The sequence below is a fragment of the Oryzias melastigma genome, linkage group LG8 (assembly GCF_002922805.2).
Source record: "Oryzias melastigma strain HK-1 linkage group LG8, ASM292280v2, whole genome shotgun sequence".
NCBI classification, from domain to species: domain Eukaryota; kingdom Metazoa; phylum Chordata; class Actinopteri; order Beloniformes; family Adrianichthyidae; genus Oryzias; species Oryzias melastigma.
In genome coordinates, this window is record NC_050519.1 from 22,852,910 (window position 1) to 22,860,577 (window position 7,668).

Sequence of the window (7,668 nt, forward strand, 5' to 3'; positions counted from 1 at the left end):
TTCGGACACAGTCGTTGTGTTGTCATGTTGAGTTTATGCTACGTTCACACGACCATGTGATGTGTGTTCAAGAACGCACTGAACGTGGGTTCACACTGGTCTCTTCCTTGATACTGTACCCACAGTTGGAGGAGTCTTGAAGATTCAAAGTGGTGAAAATGTGGTGAATCGTGCTGCAGGCTTTTTCTTTCTCAGCTCTATTCCGATATATGAAAGATATGGTATTATAGAATTACAGCCACGCACAAACTGCAGTGATTAATTTCTCCTTCATGATCAATTTTCAAACGGTTGACACTTTAATGAATTATAAAGGATACCACCCATACGTCACTACCAAATCTGAGTCCCTGACTGGTCAAAGTTTAACTAGTTTAACTTTGAATGTGCGTTCAATGGCTGCCTGTTGTGTACACACAGCCCAAAAACAAACTTAAGAACTTGCATAACGAGGCTTGAACGGGAGAGTTTTGAACGCGGAAGTATGAAAATGGCGTTTACGAAGGCTTTATTGGACGTGGTTGTTTAAACACACGTTACTGAGGGCAGTGTGAGCGTAAAATCATCAGACAGGCAGAATTTCCACCAATCAACTTATTCCTGCACCTAAACTCCTTTATCTGATCGGTCCGTTAAATGAAAATGGACTCTATGCGCGGAGCTGTGTGACGTACAGTATGTCCAGTATCGAATAAGACCGTGTACTTGTTTCCAGTTGTGCCTATCTATATGCGTGGACTTAGAAAATCTCTGTGTCCACTCTGGTATTGGTTTATTTTCGTTATATCTTACATTGTATGACAGTTTATAACTATGTGTATACACAATGACATCCAAAAAGTTTACCTTCCTGAAGCACCAAACACCAGTGCTCACAAAATGCTACCATGTATTTTATGATCATGTGACTTCTTCAGATGAAACGTTAGAACATGTTAGAACATTTAAAACCTGTTCAACAGAACTTTGAGCATTTAACTTCACTTTTAAGTGAGTTTTAGACCCCTGATCCTCCTCTCAGATAATGGTGAGGAGCTTCTGGCTTCGTCATGGAGCGGTAGCAGCGTGCGCTAACTGTAACTTTGTCTATGTTGAGACGGCTTAGATCACGTCTCAGACTGATTCTACCTGACACTAAAAATTACATTTAAACAAATTTAGAAACATTCTGCTGTGGAGTAACTGAAACACAGCTAACAGGTCATAATGATAAAGACAGCGATAATCAGACGTGTCTTTCATGCTAGTTAGCGTTAGCCCAAAAGTAAAGTGACAACGGTATTCACATGTAATTTTCTAAATACTGCAGTCAGTCCTGAAGTTTTCTTCTTGGCTGCACAGACCCGGAGGAAAGGTTAAGGTTAGGATTACAGTTCCGGTTTGGGTTAATGCTCCAAATGTTTCTCGATCGCGACCGCATCTGCAGGACTTCATTAAGTACTGCGACCAGTAACAGCAATTATCTCTAGATGCAAATAAAACACATGAAACAATGCAGCAATCAGCATCTAGGCTGCATCTACTATGTGTCGCCAACATGGATTTCCTTCAGTTTTTGAGCTGGTCGCACGGAAACACGTGAGAACATCATCCTTAGTAAGTTCCCTTTGAGGTTTGCTATGTAGGACGACAAATACAATTTAAAATCTTTTTGCATTTTTATGTTGGAGTATTTTGCTTGAATAACAAACAATGCGTCTAACATTGTTTATAGCATGGATGCCCAAAGTGGGGCTCGCGGGCCAAATATAACCCCCCAAAGGTTATCTTTTGTAAGTCTGCAAAAGCCGCAGAGTGTTGGTTAAAACCCGTTACCTGCTTCCCATTGATTCTTTATGGCAGTGGTCCCCATCTACCGGTCTGCAGTTGGGGAGGTTGGATCAATTGTCCAACGAGCCGCAGAAGAACTAATACATTTTATCTTTTTCTGTTTTTGTTTTTTTTAGTTTGAAATCTTTTATTTTGAAAATCACCAGATTGTCTCGATCAAAAGCAGTCCGGCGGTGTGTAACACAAGAAAAGTTGTATGTGGAACCTTTCTTTGCTAATGGATGGAAAGTGAGGAGCAGGAGAACAGATGGAAGAACAGGTGATTCCCACACACCATAGAGATGTGACTTTAACAAACAAATCTCATCTTTTGAACGGTCACAGAAATGCTCAAACAAGATCATCCATTCAGATGACCATCTCAGAGAATCTGAGAACACTATTCATACATGAACTTCCATGAAAAAGAAAGAAGAGCAGTGTGCAGAAAACGGGGCGGGGTGGGGAGTGGAGGAGAAAAGGAGAGTTGCACGGTGTGTGCATGTAGGAGGGGCGATCAGTTAGTCATGAGTTGGAGTTCTTCTATTTTGTAAAAAACATTTTTGTGTTGAAGACCCCTTCTGATGAAAATCGTGTTTTTTGTGTCTTTAACATGTACATGTGGCATTTTTCTTATCAAAGAGAGCAAATGTAATAAGAAATCCTTTCGGTTTTGCATTTTCGAGGCCTGGAGTTGATATCCCAGATCTACATGATGATCAGAGCACAACAATGAGACACAGCAACTCATTGAAATGTGGTTAGATAAATGAATGCGGCTCATTGAAACAACTTTTAACTTGATACAAATTGCTTCTCAATCGGTTTTCCTGACAATCTATGTCACAAACACTTATCAGCATACCTTCGTCGCCTCAGTAACCGTCTAGCAGCAGGCCACCGCTATGCCAGTAAAAAGTGCTGTACCTGACATTGATGCAGATGTTCAAAACTGATCAGCAAAATCTAAAGTTTTATTAAGTGAACTATCCAGACAAGGATTACAAAGTGCTGGATTATTTATACTATTGTTCCTTTGCCCCACCCTCGTAATTACTGGCCAATTGCTGAAGAGATCTTTAGTGACATGATTTTGTTTACAGGCTTTAGTTTGAAACAGGAATATCTGGTTGAAGGCTGTCAGAATACAAACCAAACACAAGTTCACCACTCAATCCAGACTAAATTAAATGGACTCAGAGAGTCATGTTCTGCTTCTGTGCAGGCTGCTGTGACTCCGCCCATTCTCCTGTGGATCCTGCTAAGCAGTCACAGCTGCCTGCACTTCAGGAATCAGGCTCTGTATATTTAGGGACTCTACCACTGCAGGCCTGTTAGTGATATGTCATTTGACAACTGTGTTTTTTCCATTGTGAAAAATCTTCCTCAAAGACAATGTCCTCGATCTCTGGTCCCTATACAAGCACCTTCAGTGCACAGCTGTGTGTTCACAGTCTGCAGTAAACTTGGATTACCCAGCATCCACTTTGCTTTTGGTACAGCAGAGTTAGTAGTTCACTTACACAGATTCATGCTGACAGCTGCTGGTATCTCTTTTGCTTCTGTTGTGACTGCATAAGCACTTTCAACATTGTGGCTTGTTAGAAATTTCTCCAGATGGGTTCTGGTCGTAGCTGCCAGCAGGAATGGACTTAATGACACTCTTAACACCCCACAAGTCATTCTAAGACTCCATTGTGTTGTGTCCTCTGCATTGCAGGTCCTTTGGGCCAAATCATTCTCAGAATATCTCTGTTCTCCTTTGACATCGATATTTGTACATTTCCGCCATCAATGCAGATTTCATCAAAGCAATCAGAAGATCTGAGTTTTGGGTTTGGCCCAGTGATGGGACAGTTTCTTTATTTTCTTCTTACTTCACAGATTTCTCCTATCGCAGGTTATTTTTTACAACATATCTCCTACGATAAACAAGGGAACCCTGTAGTTTTTCTTCAACAGAAACACGTCAGTCTTCAGCTTCCTTTCCAAATTCTCAAATCCTTTTTAGGAAATCCTCTTGTTATCTGGGGCTTTGGGTGCATCTTATTAGCATGGTAGCCTAATCTTCCCAGCAATCTACTCCACTTTTCAGTGTTTCGTGAAAGCACTGTTAAGCATCAGTCTTCCGTCTGCTTCACTGAGGTATCAGTTCTGCTCACAAACTCTATTTCCCTAAAGACTCGTCACTTAACCGAGACATGCGCCTCTTCATCAAAGCCTATTTCCATGCATGACGCCTCATTCATGCTAGATATGAGAACAGGTCCCTCCAGTGTCCTACCAAATATTATCTCTATTGGTACCAGTGGTTCTATGAATCCTGGATGACCACCAGAGCCGGTGCTTCAAGCATTGGACGAACCCTCTTGCGCATGCGTAGTTTGAGAATTAATGACAACAGAGTCCCCTGCGACCTCCTGGTGACCCAGGTGAGGCTAAGAAGTCACGTGGCTACAAAAAGACACTTCCAACACTTCTCGCGAGAATGCAAGGAACCCCTGGGACAGGGATTTCTGGTGGTCACCCAGGATTACTAGAATGGTAGTTACATCTGTAACTATCATTCTGACAGCATGTCGATCCTCCCTGATACCACCTCCCATTAACCATCAGCATCTATAAGAACACACCTCCAGCTCTCCATCAGTATTTGCTGATGTACTAGGTGGTATTCCTTCAACAATTCTTGTAGCTGTTTTTTCAGAGGTTGAAGTGATCATTATAATCCACATTTTCAGCCATGAATCAACCATTTTTCATCTTCAAACTTTAGGTCTTAGTGGTGAAGGTGTACAAGTTCTTGTAAATGATGTGACTCACCTCATCCTTACATATAGTTTGCTGTTGGTGCTTGAAAGACTTGTTTCTCTCAGTTTCTGTAGCCATTTTCCGAGTTCTCCTTCCTCAAGAAAAATCATTTACATTGTCCCAGGTTTCGGTGCAAAAAATGTAGGACTTTAGCTAATTGATAAATGACAATGTCAGGACTTCTGGTAAGTCCATGACCCCGGGATCATATCACATCTGATCCTGGGGTGTCCCTGTGGTGCGGGTTCTGGTCCTTGCCCTCGAGCACTGAGCCGCTCTAAAATTCCAACAGTGGGTGAGCCTGGTTGGGCCATGATTACAAAGTTCTTCAAGGACCCCCACTTCTCTTGGGCGTCCTCCTCCTGGGCAGGGGGTGGGCGACCCCTGCCATGTTCTCTCCTGAACGTCCTGCGAGGTGAACAGATGGTTGCGTGGAGCAAATCTGCCTAGGGGGACCCTGACTTGGGCCTGGGATTGGGATGGGACAGTCCTCAGAACTCCTAGGTGGCGGGTCACTCGTCTGGGGCACCATGCTGGTCCCCCTGGCACTGTGAGGGGGCTATTCTTCTGCCTAGGCTGGAGCCTACACACTCTGTGCTCCTGTGCCTCCCTGCTCTCTAGCATTGGGGCCCCTGTGGCGGTCTGAGTGCTCGACGTGATTGCCCAGTGGGCGATGGATGTGCAGAGGCCAAGGTGACAAACAAAAAAAAAAAAAACTAAGTTCAAATGACCATTTCTGAACTTTTTTCCCCTGCACAGGAAACATCCAACAGATGATTGTGAGAGCAAAGTTTGAGAACAAAACAACATAAACACAAAATTTGACAAATTTAACATTAACAACAAGAACTAAAAAAATCACAAAAGACATAAATCATAAATCCTTAAAGACATTTGCATGAGTATTATGTCAACAACATTAATGTTAATGTGTTCAGAGACATTGGTGCTGTAAAATGAAGCAGTGGTTTGTGGGATACAAGCAGGTTTACAAGCAAGCACACACACGCACACCCACACACACACACACCGACACTCATCTGTTGGGGAAAGCTCTGTACTCATTTCATTCAAATCCACTTTGCATTGATTTTGCAGTTTGGATGAAAATGCAGCAATGTGTGTCTCTCCCTCCACTGCCTTACCTTAATCAATCAGACACATGTGCACACACACACACACACACAAACCCACCGGTTTCCTAAGATGGAATTGACTGAGTGACGCCAGACATCCACGCTTGGACAGAGTGCTGGTGACGCCACGCTGGGTCAGTATTGAACTCAAACACTAAGTAATCACATAAACATGTGTCTGTCCTCTCCATCAGATGCTCTCTCACTCTTTCAACATGTGTCTGCTCATACACAGGTCTGTTTGTGTTTTTTGTGTTTGGATGTATGTTTCCACTCGTCATTTTCAGCTATAGTTTCCATGTATCCATTTTCAAATGCTGTTCAATCCCTTTTGGGTCACAGGGTTGCTGGAGCCAACCCAGCTACTGTTGGGTTAAGGTGGAGTAGACCCTGGACAAGTCCCCTGTCTGTTTCAGGGCCACACAACCACATTCAGAAACAAACTTGGTCCATATTGACATGACAGCATCACACAGTTGCAGCATATCTGGCGGCTGAACATCCATGATGACAATCTTCTGTTAAACCACATCCCAAAGGTTCTATTGGGTTCTGGTGACTGTGGAGGTCATTAGAGTCCAGTGAACTGATTGTTCTAGTAAACAGTCTGAGATGATTCAGCTTTATGACATTACACCCTATCCTGCTGGAAGTAGCATCAGAAGATGGTACACTGAGGTCATAAAGGGATGGACATGGTCAGCAACAATACTTAGGTTGGCTATGGTGTTGTAATAGAGGGGCCAAAGTGTACCAAAAAAGTCTACCCCACACCATGACACCCCCACCAGCCTGAACTGTTGATACAAGGCAGAATGGATCCATGCTTTCATGATGTTGATGCCAAATTCTGACCAACAACCATGTTACCTTCAAATCACTTCAATCATCTGTGCTCCCCGTTCTGATGCTCGGTTTGAACTGCAGCAGATCATCTTGAGCATGTATTCATGTGTAAATGTATTGAGTTGATACCTGTCATGTGATTGGCTGATTAGAAATTAGTGCTAACAAGTAGTTGTACAGGTGTGCACAATACAGTGGCCAGTGAGTGTATTTTTTTAAGTCTTTGTCTAGATCAGTGGTTCTTAACCTGGGTTCGATCGAACCCCAGGGGTTCGATGGGTTGATCTCAGGGGTTCGACAGTAGGTTTGGGCACCGAAGTTCGGTTCCAAGTAGAAACCGTTATGATTTATGCGGTTCTGCCAAAACCGAAAGAAGCTGCTGCAAACGGTGCAGCTTGTCGGTGTCAAATTTTTGATAGCATTTGTTACGACATATCTTTGTGAGCAATCCTTTTCGAGGTTGCTGGACATAAAAACAAAGAAAAGGAACAGACTTTGCTGTGAAAATGACATGAGAGTGGCCCTCGCCAAGGTGAAACCACGCATATCTGAACTGGTCTCTCAAAGGCAGCAGCAGAAGTCACACTGATTTTCAGGTATGTAATTTGTTGTGAGTTTATCCATTTTGTTGGTTTTGAACAAGGTGATGTTCATGCACGGCTCATTTTGTGTACCAGTAAAAAACTTGTTTCTAGATTAAAAAAAAAAATGTCACCAAAGAGGGGTTCCGTGAATGCGCATATGAAACTGGTGGGGTTCGGTACCTCCTAAAAGGTTAACAATCACTGCCATAGACGCTCCCCATCATATTTCTCCATGAGACAGATTTAACCTCCTCGCGTGTCTGCTATCAACGGGAGTTCTGCATCATCAAACCCAACAGAACATCAGTCACTGTCTCACACACACACAGGGGCTGCATGGCGCCCTGGATGAAACGTGATTGGACTGTGTTTCAGAGCCCTGACAGTGGGTGGCGTTGATGCCCCCCACAGTCATAGGGGAGGAGTCCAGCTTCCCTGGACTATTTCTCAGGAAGGGGGAGGAGTGTGATTTCCAGGTAGTT